This window comes from Lycium barbarum, chromosome 7, assembly GCF_019175385.1.
Source record: "Lycium barbarum isolate Lr01 chromosome 7, ASM1917538v2, whole genome shotgun sequence".
NCBI lineage: Eukaryota > Viridiplantae > Streptophyta > Magnoliopsida > Solanales > Solanaceae > Lycium > Lycium barbarum.
The window spans coordinates 110,845,010-110,864,325 of record NC_083343.1 but is presented as its reverse complement, the minus strand read 5'-3'; positions in this window follow the sequence as shown (position 1 = coordinate 110,864,325).

Genomic DNA, 19,316 nt, shown 5'->3' with positions numbered 1-19,316 from the left:
TTTAGTTGTGGCAAAAAATAGATTGGGAACCTTCGGTTTGACGACTTTTATTCATGCATAATTTAACTTTAGCTTAATTACCTCTTAAATTTGGCAATATAATAGCTTCGATGTCGTTGGACACTGACAAATAATGCGAATACACTCTTGTTTAGGTACACGGGAAGGAGAAAAATTAAAAGATCAGCTTTCAAGTGGATATTTATTGCAAAAAATAAATAAAGAGATTGGACCAATTTTTTTTCTCTGTCCCCCTTCATATTTACACTACAGCTATTTATAACATTGTTAAGGGAATCTGCTGTGTATATTTACACTGCAGCTATTGTGCAATTCATGTGTCCATCACTATTCTACTAGTACTAAAATAAAATATTCTACTGGTACTAAAATAAAATATTTACATCAGCCCATAATACCACACTTTGCAAGTCATGTGCTTTTATGCTTTTACTTTCCTCGTGTTCCATCAGCTTTTCTTTCTCATTGTGTGTGCTCCAAAGCAGCATGTGTTCCATCAGCTTTTCTTTCTCACTGTGTGTGCTCCAAAGCAGCATATGGCCATTAAGCCATCTCATCTTCTCACTTTCAAAAACCCCTCCTTTACTATCATTTTCATAGTTACACTCCCTTTTAACCTTCTGTAATTCCAACAACTATTGATTGTCATATAAGCAAATACAATGATTTGTTTTTCAACTGTATTTTTTCTTATTTCTTCTTAATATAAATTGCATATTTATCCCAATTGTATTCTTTTTCCTCTTTAAGACATCATGGTTATTTGTTGTAACTCTGTATTTTCTGGGCAAATCTTCAAAACTTAGTTGAAACTCCTAAATTAGAAGAAGATTTAGCGAATCATGAAGTTCAAACGTCTATTTTCTGGAGAGAAAAAAATTGTGTATTTCTTCTATTTATGCAATTTCTATTTATTTTCAACTGTATTTATTCCTTTTCGGCGGGTTGAGACGAAGATGGAAGAAAAGTGAGTGAGATCAAACCATTGAGATACTGTTGCCGGACGAAGTGGCAATCAAGATCGACGTGCTTCGTCCGTTCATGAAAGACGGGATTTTTAGCGATATGTATCGCAGCCTGGCTATCGGAAAACAGAGGAATTGGAAGGGAAATGGGTAGATCTAGGTCGGAGAAGAGACGAACAAGCCATGTGAGTTCTGCTACTACTCGTCGCATGGATCGGTACTCCGCCTCGGCAGATGAAAGGGAAAGGGAGGTTTGTTTTTTAGATTTCCAAGAAATGGGAGATCCACCGAGTGTGACATAAAAGCCACTGATAGATCTGCGTGAGTCCGGGCAAGTAGCCCAGTCAGAATCGCAAAAGGCGAGTAAAGAGAGAGAAGGTGAAGAATTTAAGAAAATGCCCAGACTTGGGTCGTTGAGAAGGTACCGGAGAACATGGTAAGCAGCGTTAAGATGAGCTTTGTGAGGGTTTTGCATATACTGACTAAGGTGTTGAACGGAGAATGAGATGTAGGGACGGGTATGAGTAAGAAAATTGAGTTGTCCTATTAACCTCCGGTAAGCAGTAACATCGGAAAGAGGTTCACCCATGTCTGCTTGTAACTTGTGGTAAGGGTCCAAAGGGGATGAAATTGGTTTCAAACCGAGACAGTTGTATTCGGAGAAGAGTTCAAGTAAAAATTTGCGTTGATTGAAGATTAGTCCCTGTGGCTCGCGGATGATCTCAATTCCCAAGAAGAAATGTAAGTCACCCAAGTCTTTGATTCTAAATTCTGAGTCTAAGAATGATTTTAATTCATCGAGTTCTGCTTTGTTGTTTCCTGTAAGTAGTATATCGTCCACATAAACTGCTAAAATTGAAATAGAAGAATTGTGCACTTTGTAGAACATTGAATAATCATTCAATGAATGTGTAAAACCTTTGAACTTCAAAGCTGCAGTTAAACGTGAATACCATTGTCGTGACGCCTGTTTTAAGCCGTATAACGATTTCTTAAGACGACAAACTTGAGTAGGATCAACAACTTTCAAACCAGCTGGAAATTGCATATACACTTCTTCGTCTAATTCCCCATGTAAGAACGCATTATTTATGTCCAACTGGAAAAGGCCCCAACCTTTCTTAACTGCCAATGCTAGAACACATCTGATAGTTGTTATCTTAACAACAGGACTGAAAGTTTCAGTGAAATCTATGCCTTCCTTTTGTATATCACCTCTGACAACTAACCGAGCCTTGAGTCTTTCTACATTACCATTGAAGTTCAATTTCACTTTGTAAACCCATTTTGTAGGCAAAGCCTTTTTCCCGGGTGGTAAATAGACAACTTCCCAAGTGTCATTAGCGATCAAGGCTTCTAGTTCCTTAGTCATAGCATCCTGCCAACCTGGATATAAAACAGCCTAGGAAAAAGTGGTAGGTTCTTAAATATGTGACAAAGAATTAATGTAGGATTGGTTTGAGGTAGACAAAGCAGAGAAAGCAATAGAAGACACTTCTAGAGAGGAGGTGAAACAGGATTCTGAGACATTAGAAGGGTGAATACTGTCACACACATAATCTTTCAAGTAAGCTGGTGTTTTGACTGACCTGGTTGACCTTCTAAGAGTAGTAGGATTCAGAATATGTGTAGATGGTGTAGAAGGAACCATAGGACCATGAGAATCAGTGTTTGCCGGACTAGTAGAATGTGTGGGACTAGGAGGAGAGGGAGGTTGATCAGTTGCAGCAGGTGGAGATGGATTAGGATCATCTTCAGTTGTGAAAGAAGGTACAGAAGTATCAGGCTGATCATGAGCTAAATGTTCATTAGGGTCATCTAAAGGAAAAGTAGGCACTGTGATGGGGTTAGAAGAAAATGGAAAAATTGATGCATAGAAAATCACATTCCTGGAGATAATGAACTTTTTGGTTTTAAGGCTAAACATCTTGTATCCTTTCTTCCCAAAAGGATACCCAAGGAAAATGCATGGTTCTGCCCTAGGAGCCAATTTATTTCTGCCTTGTGAAAGAGTGGAGGTAAAGGCAAAACACCCAAAACATTTCAAATGAGAGTAAGTGGGGCAGACACCAAAAAGTTTTTCATAAGGTGTTTTAAAAGACAATACTTTAGTAAGACATCTGTTAATAATGTAAGTTGCAGTCATGAGTGCATCCCCCCAAAACTTATCAGGCAAATTTGATTGGAAAAGCAAGGCTCTACAAACTTCTAGGGGATGCTGTTATACCCCATTTTAACCGGGTTAAATTAGGGTACAACATATTGGAGATTCCTATTTTGTTTATTTTAAGGAGTCGCCACCTAATTAATTTAACGGTGAATTAGGACACCCAGATGTTAACTAAGGTAAAAGTTAAAACTAAACCTCTGTTAATAGTCTGCTTAACCAATGTGATTCTAGGTAAGGGCTCTATATTATCCTAAAGGGAAGAGGTTAGGCATCCTTTAGAATCCGCTAACTACGGTTATCCGACCAAACTTAGGTTAATTAATTAAGGTTAAATAAAATGCTTAAATTTTAAGAAAATAGCTTGTACATATTACTAAGGTTTTTTGAGGAAAGAATAAATATGCTATTTGAACTAACTTGTGGAAAAATATAGTTGTTTGCATAAAGGAAAACTTCAAATGCTTTTGAAAACAAGATTTATAAATGCTGTTAAGATTTTAAATGAAAATATAATAATGCTATTCTTAAATAAGACTAATAATTTGCATAAAGGAGATTTTAAAATGCTATTTTGAAATAAAGCTTATAAATGCTGCTAATGCCTTAAATGGAAGTACAATAATGTTGTTCAAAATAAAATTTGAAAAATATGATAATTTGCATATAAGTAGAAGAAAATGCGAGTTTGTATAGTATTTTGATAAACATTTGAAGCAAACTAAACGATTATATGTTAATTGACTTTGCGTTTTAGAAGTATAAACAAGATTATGTTTTGTTAACTACATTTGGGTAAAAATATGCATAATTTGGATAAACCCTAAAAGATGTCTACAAAATATTCTTTAGTTCCTCTTTGCGTGTTAGTGGCGTTTTAAAATTCCCAAGGTAATAAGAATAAAATATGATTCCTTTAACTCAAATATGAATTTACGCTATTGAAAATTAATTATTCTAAAAGTAAATATTATAGGTACTATAAATACTTTAATATGAAAAGAAGAAAAATGAAACTTATGGAACTAATTATTAGTTTCTCTTGAATTAACTACCCACGACTAAAACTAAACCCCACTAAATTTACTAAAATTCGTCTAAGTTAGGAAAACAAAACAAAATAAAGAGTTAATCATGCAATACAAATTAAATGCAAAAAATAAAATAGAAGAGCCAATAAGCTGAATGGGCTCAGCCCCTTTTAAGGACTACTGCTGCTGTTTTTTGTTTGGGCTTTGGCCCAGAATTTTTATTTGCCGTGGACAGAGCTGATGCGAGGGAGATTACGTTGGGATTTTAGCCCAACACCGAATGCGGAGGAAGATAAGTCCCTCGAACTCATATGCGATGATTATGCATAAAACGAAAGAAAAGGATTAGAATATAATCAAATGAAGAATATCAAACACGTAAAATATACACTCAAAAACAGATTATGTATAAGTTGTGTATAACCCATGTATCATACAGCAGTAGCATAATAGCAAAGAGGGAAAAGGAAAGCAGCAGGGTTCTGCCAACACATTGTAGTTCATATTTAGAATCAAACACGTTTCAGAATTTCCAGTTGATTATCGTGATGACATATGGGGGAAAGCAGGATCATTCACCCGACGGCTTGGGACAGGGGAATGATACACCAAACTAGTCTAGATACACATAGCATTCACAGCCACGTATTACAGCATTCTTTAAGGAGATAAATCTCTGTAAACAAAACACGTAGGCAGGTTCTGGCAGTATACTCACTGGTGCAAAACGCAACATTTTCGGACTGGATTTTCATCCATTCTTAGACTATACTTAGGTCCATAGATTATGGTTAACTCTCAATTTAATGCGCGTGAGCAGAGATGAATATGTACCATGCGATGATGCATTTCCTTTTCACGAGACACTCTTAGTTAAAGGGGTGAGCAGATCCAAATAGTAATCATATATTATGCATATCATATTTTAACAAACAAGACATCTCAAGCATTTTACCAGATTCGGCGAATCATTTATATAAGTCCAAAGCTGCAAAGAATTGTACTCGTAATGATTTCAACCTTTTAAAGACATATCCCATGACTCATACCATTTCAATCGGTCAACCACATAACGATAGATTCCGCAAGTTAGATCCAATACAAGATTGTGCTGAACTAGGACTGGTTAAACTAGAAATAAGGCCTGCTTAACTAACATAAACAACCCAAGGCCGCATATAGGAATTCATAAGTCCAACTGGTCATATCATGCACGATGAAAAACATTACCCCTCTGTTAATCATGCCTAATAATCAACCAAACTAACACACCTAATTCTATTTTTTTAGAAAACTAAACTAAGCAAGATGTAACTAACATACTCAAACAAACTGGACTAATTTAACACATGCAGACATACTGAACCATTAACTTCAACAACAACATGCCAAGCAGTAAGTTAAACTTCCAGAATAAATAAGGAACGACAAAAGAATGCAGAAACTTTAGAAGTGGGAATTTCAGCAGTAGATTTTGGAACACATAGGGCTATAGTTTGACCAACCAATCCAAACAACCATATAATCACATAAAGGCATGCTTCGGTTTTGAAAGGCTACTCTAAATCAACACATGAGACATACTAAGACGGATTAAGCTTTAACTAATGCAAAGACCAAACCAATTAGACTAAAAGTATCAAACGGGAAGCATGGCTTGATTGTATAAACTAAATCAACTAACGCGGTAGCATACTCAGTGAACCGAACTTATCATAAAGATACACAATCACGTCTTAGACTGCTAAAACCAAAATCAACCAAATAAGGAAGAGTTGTTCACATACTTAAACAAACTAAGCTGAATTATCATAAATAGACATGCTTAACCACAAGAGCAGACTAACCTAGAAACATATAAACAGGCTTATTTGACTTTAAAAAAAAACTAACATGCTTTAATCCCAGAATAAAAACCTAGAATAACACAGGGCGAATGAAGAATGCAAGAAAAAATATATATAAAAAAAAGGAAATGGGGAATTACCTGCTTCGGGTACAGCGAAGTGAGGCAGGATCTTCGAGCTACCCTCGAACACTACCAAATTCGAGTTTGCGATAGCTCGAATTCACAGCAACAACAGAACAGACGAAAAAATTGTTGGAGTATTTTTTATTCGATATTTTGAACTATCACAACGAACTGCAGATTTGATATCTTGGGAAACTTTAGGTGACTCCTAGATCGATTCCCCCCGAGTCCCTTATTCAACTGGCAAAATGATTATTTATAGGATCGATTCGGGTTTGAGCTAGGGTTTTCTTTGTGAAGAAGAGAGAGAGGGGCGTGGGGGACAGAGGGAAGAGGGGTGGCAGTGAGCGTGGGGAACAGGGGAAGGTGGAAGTGGCAGAGGCAACGTGGGAGACAAGGGAAGATGGGGCGGGTAAGGGAGATGAGGAAGACGATGAAGGAGAAAAGGGATAGAGAGAGAGAAGGGAGCGTGGGGGATGGGGTGTGCGGCGATGAAGGAAAATGAAAGAACCCTAGGGTTCTTTTGTTTCAACTGACCCGGGTCGGGTCATTGGGCTGGACCGGGTCAGTTCAAATAGTGTGTTGGGTTAGGGTCGAATAAATATGGGCTGAATTCATGAATTAGGCTTTAGCCCAAATAGTTTTAAGATTTAATTATGAACTGAATTAAAACGGACTAAATATTACTTAATATAAAATATGTAATTATTGGTGCTTAGATAAAAAAAAATGGCGCAGTAATAGTTGTGCAATAATATTTCGAAAATTCACAGTAAATAAACACTATTATTTAATTATGCGAAGACAAATGCGATGTGTGTGCGTAAGCTGGTAAAATGCCGAAATGATAAAAATTGTGAATAATAATAATAATAATAATAATAATAATAATAATAATAATAATAATAATAATAATAATAATAATAATGATGGCTAGTAACTGTAATGGAATAATGAAACGTCGGTATTGATAAGAGGCTAATAATTATAGTAAAATATAAATATATATTTTTTAATTTTCCAAAAAAAAAATATTAGAAGCGTAAATAGGTATTTCGGAGGAGAGGCGGGACAAAATTGGGTGTCAACAGATGCTTGTGTTTCCTCTCCACAACACCATTTTGTTGTGGAGTGGCTACACATGAGGTTTGATGCAAAATTCCTTGAGAGGAAAGAAAACTAGAGCTTTCAAAACTGGATCCTAGCTCCCATGCATTGTCAGATCTAATGATCTTGACCGTTTTATTGAACTGTCTTTCTATCATTGCCAAAAAACTCTTAAGAATGGGAAAAGCATTGCTTTTAGTGGATAATAAGAAGGTCCAAGTTCCTCTTGTAAAGTCATCTACTATGGTAAGGAAGTATTTATATCCATCATAGGTAGGAGTTTTATAGGGTCCCCAAGTATCAATATGAATTAAATCAAAAGGTTGTTTAGTAGAAATATGACTGTTAGGAAAAGGAAGTTTGTGTTGTCTAGCCAAAGGACAAACAGAACAAGGAACAGAAAGTTGTGAACACAAATTGAAGGGGATTCCATTGATATTTCTCATATTTGAAAGAGGCATATGGCCCAACCTTACATGCCATAACTGGCTTTTACAAGCAGAATAACAAGAAACAGTGGATGAAATATCCTTCATTGAATGGAAACTAGAACTAGGAATACTACAAACTTTGGATAAAACATCCTTTTTGGAATGAAAACTAGTACTAGAAGTCAGGCTGGCATAAGTACGAGCTGTTGGAATCCTATCTTTGAGAATGTAAAGTCCATTTTGACTCTCACCAAGCAGAATTGGGCTCTTCATTGAAGGGCCCTACATAAAACAATGAGCAGTGGTGAATAAAAGGAATTTAGAAAACTGTTTACACAACTTATACACAGATAAAAGGTTGAAGTGGAAACTTGGAACAAAAAGGACATTATGTATAACAAAATTAGATAACAACTTTATGGAACCTGAGTAAGACACTTTAACATGTTGAGAGTTTGGCAACTTAACAGAGATAGGTTTTGGTAGAGGTGTAAGATTAAAAAAAAAAAACTTGTTATAGCTCATGTGGTCACTTGCACCTGAGTCTATGATCCAGGTGTGTCTAGAAAAGATCTTCTGATTGACTTTAGAATTTAAAGAAAATAGACTAGGACTAAAATTCATACCAGCACAGTTTGCAGTTGCTGTGGCCTCAGAAACAGAACCTTGTTCACTTTTGTTTATATGCTGTAACATCTGCATCACCTGGACAAGCTGCTCATTGGAAAGCAATTTTCCTTGCACCTCTGTGTCTTTAAAAGTGTCACGACTCGACTCGGGGTCGCGACGAGCACCCGGTGCTAGCCCACCCGAGAACCCTCTTAGCTTACTCTTATGCTTACATCTAGGTGAGCCACATAATTATACATGCATTTCCATTCATTCGTCAACTAGTCCCATTTGGACAACAGCACATTTATATCATCATAGGCATATATACCACATCAATGTACATGGGCCAACGTGGCCGACAAAATGATATACAAAACATAGGCCGACAAGGCCAAACACATCTACCCACACCCACACATGTCTACGAGCCTCTAAGAGTATAACATATCACATTAGCGGGACAGGACCCCGCTATGCCCATAATTATATACACAAAAGAATGAGTACCCAAAAGATATGGCTCCGAAGGAAATGGAGCTCTCTATGTGATCTCCGAATAGGCAGCTATGGATCAAGTCTGTCTCCCTGTGCACCTGCGGGCATGACGCAGCGTCCACAAACAAAAGGACGTTAGTACGAAGAATGTACTGAGTATGTAAAGCATGAGCAACATCAATAAATAAGCATCATGAACAACATATGAAATAGCATAGGAGGGGGAGACAATAATAACATCGTCATAGCACTTACCTGCCTTTCGTAGGACTTTTCATTTTTCATACGTAATTGTACACCTACGTCATCATCCGTATTCCATAATAGTACTCGTACCATACTTGTGCTCATATTCGTATACATGTCCTTATTCGTATTCTTATACATAGTCTTATCACATTCATATTCATATTATATACATAGTCATTTCATATACATAGCATTTACATAGCATACCCGACCTCGTAGGATCGGTGTTTCATACATACTTGGCCAACCAAGGCTCAAGGTTACTCATACCTGGCCCTACCAAGGCTTCAGGGTTATCCGTACCATCTGCAGAGGTGTGCGCGCGTTTCGTAATCGTATGCATACTTTATACATATTCATATACATATATCCTACCCGGCGTTATAAGCTCGGGGTGTCATTATTGCTCTTCATAGGCACATGTAAGTATAATAGCCCGTGGGCACCTTTAGCATCATTATTATTATCATCGTCATTACTATCATCATCATTTTCGCTACATCTATATCTTATGCTTACTCGTCATATAGGGTGCGTAGTACAATCGTAGCACATATCGAGGATCGTGAGCTTATGAGCTCGGAGTGTCAATCATTTGAATACAATATACTCATATAGAGGATTTAAGAGTTTGGCCAAGGAACCATGCCTTATGAAAGAAGGGTTAGCCTTACATACCTTTTCGTCAGACTATTCTACACTCGCACGCTTCCTTCCAATGCAGCGTCTATACCTTCATTAATATCATAACACAACAACATTCATGATTCAATTCAAACTATTCCTCAAAATGTCACTATTCATCATTCATGACCTACTTGACCATATTTTCTACAATCCATGTATTTCAACTCTTTAATACCTTAAACATCATGTAAAAATCATGAATCTTACCTTAGAAGTTGTAGGAACAAGTTTTGGTTAATAATACTCCACTTTGAGCAAAACCCTAGTTTTTCTCCATTTGGATTTCTTGACCTAGATGATCTTTGATGATGTTCTTACTCTTGATTCACCTTGTTTTATGTTGTTGATCCTCAAATATCCTTGAAAACTTGTATAATAAATGTAGAGAGAGGTTTTAGAGAGAAGTGGTGTAATGTTGTAATGAAATAAAACAAGTGTTGGTCCCTTTATTTAATGACTTGCAAAATCTGTGCTGAGGTGAACAGTGGTCGTCCATCATGGTTTACGACCCGTATTGCAGTTTACGGACCGTCCCTCGCGATCGTCTTTAACCATTTCCAGAACCAGAGGCTTTGGCTGCTTGCATGGTGATTTACGACCATGGTTTACGGGCCGTAAATCACTTTACAGTCCGTCCTCCAGGTCGTATTTTACCATTTCTCGGCTGGCAGAAAGTTGAAGCCTTGCATGGCAGTTTACGACCTGCTAGTTTACGGACCGTATACCAGTTTACGGTCCGTCCTAGCACTTTACGACCACTGGGCAGTTGCAATTCTGCAACTTCCCATATTTCTTAGACTTCTCATTTTAATCACCCACGTCCATGCACATGCATTGCTCACCTTATATCTCATCTTAATTTAGCCAACTTTCCCATCTCACATCGGATACCTTCGAAATCTCGCCTAAGGTCATCAAACGTCGTTTCTTGCTCATGGACATCATGCACTCATACTTATCACTAGTTCGTTCACTTGCGTACCAACGGAGAATTTTCCGAGGTGTAACAAAAAGTCTCTCCATAATCATTTGTTGAAACTACATTTCCTTGTGCACTGTTCTGAAAATTCTTTTGCTTAGTAAACTTGAAATTAGGAGGGAAACCATGTAGCTTATAGCATTTATTAATCAAGTGTCCAGTTTTCTTGCAATATTTGCAAATGAGAGAAGATTTTTTTGTTATCATAACCAATCCTTTGTCCCCTAAAATCAGTAGAGAAAGTCCTCTGTCCATTACTTGTATTTGTAGCAACAAAAGAGGAAGATTCCCCTGGATATTTTGGTGTGTTTTGGACTTCTCTTTGTTTTTCTTCTTGAATTAAAAGTGCATAAGCATTTGACACAGTAGGTAGAGGTGAAATCATTAGAATGTTTCCTCTTGCACCACAGTAAGTATCATTTAAACCCATTAGAAATTTAAGTAATCTTTCATCTTGCTTAAACTTGATATTCTTTTCTTTTGCTCCACATGAACATTCACAAAGACATGGTGAAAAAGAATCCAAGGTATCCAACTCATCCCAGAGTCGTTTCATCTTGGTAAAATAGGTTGCAATATCAGATGCACCTTGAGTAAGGTCACTAAGCTCCTTTTGGAGTTGAAAAAGCCAAGCACCTGAGCTTTGGCCAAATCTTGCCTCCAATTCTGCCCAAATATCTTTAGAAGTAGAATAATATAAGACACTTTCTGAAATTTCCCTAGATAAAGAGTTTAATAACCAAGAAATGACCATGTTGTTGGCCCTAGACCAAGCTCTGTGCAGATCAGTTCCTGCACTTGGTTCTCGGGTAGATCCATCAACAAAACCAGATTTATTTTTTGCTGTTAAGGCTATCTACATTCCTCTTTTCCATCCACCAAAACTCCTGCCATCAAACACTGTATTGGTTAACAGTGTGCCAGGAGAATCAGATGATGAAATAAAGAATGGATGAGAGGAATCAATGAGTTCATTCTGTGTACTGCTGGCAGCTAAATTGGAAACTTGGGTCCTAACAGCAGCATTAGCATTTTCTGTCATTGTAACAGAGATGAATCAGATAAAACTAAACAAGAAGGAAACAAAAATTGGAATAAAACAACAGAGGGATTCAGATTGAATGTAAACAAGAAGGAGACAAAAATTGGAATAAAACAACAGAGGGATTCAGATTGAATGCTCTGATACCATATTGCAAAAATAAATAAAGAGATTGGACCAAATTTTTTTCTCTGTCCCCCTTCATATTTACACTACAGCTATTTATAACATTGTTAAGGGAATCTGCTGTGTATATTTACACTGCAGCTATTGTGCAATTCATGTGCCCATCACTATTCTACTAGTACTAAAATAAAATATTCTACTGGTACTAAAATAAAATATTTACATCAGCCCATAATACCACACTGTGCAAGTCATGTGCTTTTATGCTTTTACTTTCCTCGTGTTCCATCAGCTTTTCTTTCTCACTGTGTGTGCTCCAAAGCAGCATGTGTTCCATCAGCTTTTCCATCAGCTTTTCTTTCTCACTGTGTGTGCTCCAAAGCAGCATATGGCCATTAAGCCATCTCATCTTCTCACTTTCAAAAACCCCTCCTTTACTATCATTTTCATAGTTACACTCCCTTTTAACCTTCTGTAATTCCAACAACTATTGATTGTCATATAAGCAAATACAATGATTTGTTTTTCAACTGTATTTTTTCTTATTTCTTCTTAATATAAATTGCATATTTATCCCAATTGTATTCTTTTTCCTCTTTAAGACATCATGGTTATTTGTTGTAACTCTGTATTTTCTGGGCAAATCTTCAAAACTTAGTTGAAACTCCTAAATTAGAAGAAGATTTAGCGAATCATGAAGTTCAAACGTCTATTTTCTGGAGAGAAAAAAATTGTGTATTTCTTCTATTTATGCAATTTCTATTTATTTTCAACTGTATTTATTCCTTTTCGATCAAATTTGTATGTCAATTGGTTTGAATTTCATTATTTTTAGCCGAAAAAAAAACAAAAAAAAAACAATGGAATTCCAACAGTACTGTATTTTATTTATTTATTTCTTCTTTAGATGCAATGATCAATTGTTATAATTGTGTATATTTCTCTCCTTTTTGCCAAATGTTATAAAAATATCTTTATTAGAATATCATTATCTTTAGCCAAATAGATATTTATATCAAAACAAAGATGATTAAGTTTTTTTATTTACAATTTCACCCGAAGAGCATGTAAAATGTCATGTAGACAAAAAACAAATTCACATAGCAGAGCATGTGTCACACATGGGGTGAGAAACTCCTAAATTAGAAGAAGATTTAGCGAATCATGAAATTCAAACATCTATTTTCTGGAGAGAAAAAAATGTGTATTTCTTCTATTTATGCAATTGCTATTTATTTTCAACTGTATTTATTCCTTTTCGGCAAAAATTGTACGGCAATTGGTTCGAATTTCATTATTTTTAGCCCAAAAAAAAAAACAAATGGAATTCCAACAGTACTGTATTTTATTTATTTATTTCTTCTTTAGATGCAAAGATCAATTGTTATGATTGTGTATTTTTCTCTCCTTTTTGCCAAATATTATAAAAAATTCTTTATTAGAATATGATTATCTTTAGCCAAATAGATATTTATATCAAAACAACGATGATTAAGTTTTTTTATTTACAATTTTACCCGAAGAGCATGTAAAATGTCATGTGGACAAAAAACAAATTCACGTAGCAGAGCATGTGTCACACATTCATGGGGTGAGAATGTCTAGGGGGTTAAGATAGTAAATTGTCTTGTTCCGGGAGGGGGGGTGATTAGCCAACGTAAAGTTCAAGTGCGCATTGAATAAAATCGTCAAGTTAAGGGGGGTCTCGATCTATTCATCATGTATTTTCCTATAACTGAACTCATTGCATTTGTAAAATTTAAAATTTAATATTTATTATTCCCTTTAGTCCATATTATATGATATGTTTTAACTTTTACATTTAGTCCAAAAAAAATAAAAAAAATTTAAATAATCAAGAAGGTATTAATTTGTTTTTAAATTTTCTTATTGGATAAGCAAGTTTTTACATAACCAATTAATCATATTAAATAGTTAATATTTTATTAAGAATAATTTAATGAAAACTCATCTTATTTTTTAGAGGTGAGTAAACTTCTTAAGGGATATGCTCACGCTAAAACCACCCTATAATATGAACCCGAGAGGGTAAAATTTTAATAAAATTCAGATGCTCCTCTATGTTCGTGTAAAAAATTATAGATTTAGTTGGATCGATTAAACTAGTATTGCATCAGCCTCTATTTACATTTTGGAAACCCACTCTAGGCCATGTTCTTTCTTTTACACTTTATAAGGGAAAATTCATTGGGAAATAAGAAAACAGATTATTGGATGAAGTTTGCATTAAGAGGTGGAGTTAAAAAAAAAATTAAATACAAATACAAAAACTGAGCCAAAGATTTTGGGATGCGTTATATGTCTTTGAAATTTTACGCTAATAACATATTTATCAACATTGCATGTATATCAGTAGTCAGTACTCAGTACATAGGAAATCCTTACCAATCAAAGGAGTAGCATATAATTAACTAATGTTGGAAGAATCTTTTGCTTAATCAATTGTCAAATTAAATATTTGAATTTTGGCGTAGCAAACAGAATCTCAAAGTGCATATCACCTTGGAATTTGTTCGATTCCTCCTTCCTATTAATTTATTTCTAGTACATAAAATGAACACATAAGTAGATGAAGGTCAAAGATCAATTTTTAAATTTTTTCTATACATGGTAGACGTAACACTTTAGCAGATTATTATTAGTACTATTACTACTACGTATTTGAAGACCATGGATCCGATTATTTCAACTTTACAAAAGGTAAATCCACTACGTAGATAAACCCTTCCCCGCTAAAAATTTCCAATTTCAAAAAAACTTAGCGGATACCATACATGTTCGCAACATGTGAAAAATCATATTTCCCTTCAAAAATCAAGCTCTCTTGTATTAATTTTTATAGAAATACTTTACCTACCAAGTCAAGATCTAACTATTGGTAGCCGATTTTTTATATCTATTATATATTTTATATTATCAATCTCTCCCTCTTTTTACACTTTCTCCTTGTTTATACACTTTTTTTTTGGGGTCAATTGTTTATACACTTTTTAAACTATTATCTACTATTTTGAGTCTATAAATGAGTGCTATATAGACGAGTCCAATGACTATGAAAAGAAAAAAGCAAAAAAGAATAACACTTAAAGAGGAAGAGATTGGTAATTTAAAATTGACACTACATTAATAAAATTGGTTGTCAGTAGTTGGATCTTGACTTGGTAGGGGTTGTATTTCTATAATAAAAAAAAGTACAAGAGAATCAAACTCTTTTTTTAAGTATGATTTTGCTCTGTTGGACCATATGAGGAATCGGACATTTTCAATCTCCCGTGAACTTTACTTCTCTTATAAGCATTAGAGGAAAAAGTGAAAATTTTATGGAATTTATTTTCTAAGAAAGAGATTATAATAATTAATGTCTCTTTCAATAGCTTGATTTCACATAAAGGGGAATATGATTTTTCACTTGTTGCCAACATGAATTGAATTTTTTTGGTAGGAATCTCCCTAATAAATTTATCTGCCCGCGAAAGTAAATTAATCGGCGCCAATGGTCTCTGAATACCGGATAATAATAAATAAATAAATAAATAAAAAGAATTTGCTGTCTTTTAAAAAAAAAACTTTGCTTCTGTCATTGAGTTGAAAGTCGTCTGGGCATATATAAAGTCACATTTTAAAGTTATTTCAATCTTCATCTACATATGTGCCCATCTTACTAGAAATAAAATAATAGGAACGTGGATTCCAAGGGAATATGCAATTTGAGGTTCGATTTTCTTTGTCAAACATTTAATTACAATAGAATAAGCAACATTTTTCCAACATTAGGTATATGCTACTCCTTTGATAGGTACGTATTTCCTGTATACTGATATACATACAATGTGGATAAGTATGTTATTAATGTTAAATTCACAGATATGTCATTACAAAATCTTGACAAGCTTAAGTTTGAACCATCAAGATGATGGTGTCCCGCGGTCTTCAAATCCTGAGTCTGTCTCTGATCATAAAGATTAAAGATCTCATCACTAAGCTCACCCAAGACGCCATTTTAAATTTTTTATTAATTATTTCATTTTCAAAAAGTAGCCTTAATGTTTCTTTAAAATTCTATTTAAAGAATTTTTCGCACTGCAAGCAGGGGACCGTAGAAAGAGGTAGTCATATTGAATTCACACTCATTACGTTGGATATTCTCATTGGTATTACTAGATTATAAGTTTTGCTTACAAGTTCAGAACTCAATAACTTTGGTCAAATTTCTGTATTTATATTAAAATTTTACTTAATATGTATAAATAAATTTGTTTGAACTCAGGAAGCTTTATTCCAATATTAATGACTCTGACTTTCGCACATCACATTATGTCTACACCTCAATATTATACGCAGTTTAATAATATTTATATAATTTTAAAATTAAAAAGCAAATTGTGGTAAAACGTATCTTTTTTTAATTTGTGCTCTATTAAAAATTCTAATACACCTGTCCTATAAAAAATAATTAATCTTAGAATTATTTATTTATGTGATATGTTAAATCTTTAGAGACTTGAGCCAAAAAGGTATTATTAGTATACTATTTTATTTGACTTAGTGTTTATTAATGTAATATAAATTTTAATTTTCTTCTATCAACCATATGCAATATATATGTGATTTTTAAAAAAATTTAACTGCCACGAAATGTAAGTGTGATGTACATGATGCACGTGCGACGCACAATATATATATATTTTTTTAAAATATACTTCAAAACTTTCACACTTAAATAATAATGTGGTTTTGATGTACAAATAGGTAGCACACCACATTGCCTCTACACTTCAATATTATATATAATTTAATGTTACTTATATAAGTTTAAAAAATAATAATATTAGTATGAGGTACAAACACAAAGCGCGTACGCTAATACTAGAGTGGAAAGGCAGGAACTTTTTGGTAAATGGAGGTCAAGACTTTTGATGACTAGATTTAACCCCATGCCCGTTGAGTCGATCGGTTGGTGGGACCCTCAAGAATATGTTGCAGGGGTATATCCCGAATTATAGGCTTGTTGAAAGTCAGGGGGCACTTTATTTCAGATGAAAGAATAGAGGTTTAGTAACTTCTTCTACGTCGACGTTGCATTCGTGATCTTCATATTAGCTTTCCGAATAATAGAAGAGTGTTTCTTTGAAAGTTTTTTATTTTTATAGAGGTAAGTCGCAGATAATCTTGATCTTGTACATCCCAGTGTAGGATGTAGAGGAAATAGTAAGTTCCATCTGAGATAAAAGTGCCCCCTGACTTTCGGCTAGCCTTTCCACTCTATCAGCCCCTTCACATGCTATTATATTGAGAACGTCTCGTGCAATACAATGCTCTTCCGCACAGATCCATTGCATGTCATCCTTCGAACGAGCTGCATTGATCGATTTGAACATTGCTTTGTAATAATCAAGAGTTTCGCCGAACATGTATAACTTATCTTTTTCTTATTTGAACTCTATAGAAAATTCTAATACACTTGTCCAATAAAAAAATTAATCTTAGAGTTATTTATTTATGTGGTATATTAAATATTTACCGATTTGACCAAAAAATGTACTATTAGTATATTATTTCATTTGACTTTGTATTTATTAATGTAATATAAGTTTTTTTTTTATAAAATTTAAGTTTTTATAAAATTTAAATTTTTTTAATATCACGAAATGCACGTGTGACGCACAAGATTCACATGCGATGCACAAAAGTTTGTTTTTCTAAAATATAATTTCAAAACTTTCGTGCTCAAATAATAATGTTGTTTTGGTGTACAAACAAGTATAGCTGACTCTGACTTTCGCATCACATTGCGTCTTCACCTCAATATTATACATAGTTTATTGCTATTTATATAAAAAAAAAAAAAAAAAATTAGTATGAGGTACAACGGCAAAACACGTACCTTAAAACTAGAGAGGAAAGGCATGAACTTTTTGGCGAGTAACGATCAAGACTTTTGATGGCTGGATTTACTCCATGCCCGTTGAGCCCATCAGTTGGTGAGACCATCAAGAATATGTTGAAGAAGTATAGGCCAAATTATAAGCTTGCCGAAAGTCTGCGGGCACTTTATCTCGGATGGAAGAATAGAGCTTTAGTAACGTCTTCTGCTTGGCAATGACCTCGTTGCATTCGCAATCTTGATATCAGCTGAGTTATATTTACTAGTCAAAAATGGTTTGGTACAATTGTGATGTGTGTCAGCAACATCACATGAAGCCTGTAAAAATTGACATTTTATTTTAAAATATTCTTTATACATGAATCAAAAACCAAGTATTTTTTGTCATTATTTGCTATGAGATTGTTGGTTCTCATAGAAATACGCTGAGAATATATAATTGCTTAATTTACTACTCTACATTTAAGAGTTATACCATGTTAAGCTTGTTTAAAAAAAAATTGTTACTTCAGTGAATTTGAGAAGTGAACATTTTTTTTAATAGATTATGTATACAGTTCTCCCTACCAGAATAGCTATGGTGATACATCATTAAGTGTTAATAGCTATGGTGATACATCATTAAGTGTTTCTTTTTGTTTGTTGTTCAAATCCAAAACAGAATGTGATGCAGTTACTTAAAAAAAAAATAGAAACTAGCCCTTAAACATATTTTGTCTTCTAGATTAATTGTGGCATATGTTGTCACATTGAATGGTAACTACCATTTAGTTTTCTAGTTCCCATTTCAGACATGGCTAGACGGGGACATACTCGAATTGCTCCGAGTAGTAGTGGTGGTAAAAGTTGAGCAAAAGGACAACGTAGAAGAATGCGTCGTCAAAGGACTAGATTCGTCAATGATTCAGACTCTGAGCCTGAAGTTATCAAGAATGTCCCAAGGATGCTACAAATATCTTTAGGGATGATAGAGTTGTGTGAAGGGAAGGCGAAAGATATGTAGAATTTCAAAAATTCAAAATGGACCATCTGCATCTATACCAAGCCATCTTCGTCTTTTTTGGGAGAAACTGACAGAATTAATGTTTGAACATTTTAAATATGTTTCGAGTTGGGATGCCTCGAGAATATTGAAGCAATCCTTACCAGATTATTGGAAGGGTCAGTTGGCTGATATTTATCACAAGTTTGGTCCTAATGAGCACATTTGGGTATACACTATGGAACTTGAAGCCAAGTGGAAAGAAAAGGAAATAGCAACTAAGATTAAGAAATCTTGGCTACTAAAGACTTGTTCTAGACCCAGATTGAGTTCGATAGTTCCTAAATCTAAGCTTTTTAGACTTTCTCCCATAGATAAATTGGCTAAATTCATGGTTGAAAGTGTTGTAGATCCTAGTCACTCGCGTAATGAGAAGAAAGCCATAGACGCGTAGTATATGACTTGTAATTGTGTAAAATCCTATATGTCTGTTTATATATATATATATATATATATATATATATATATATATATATATATATATA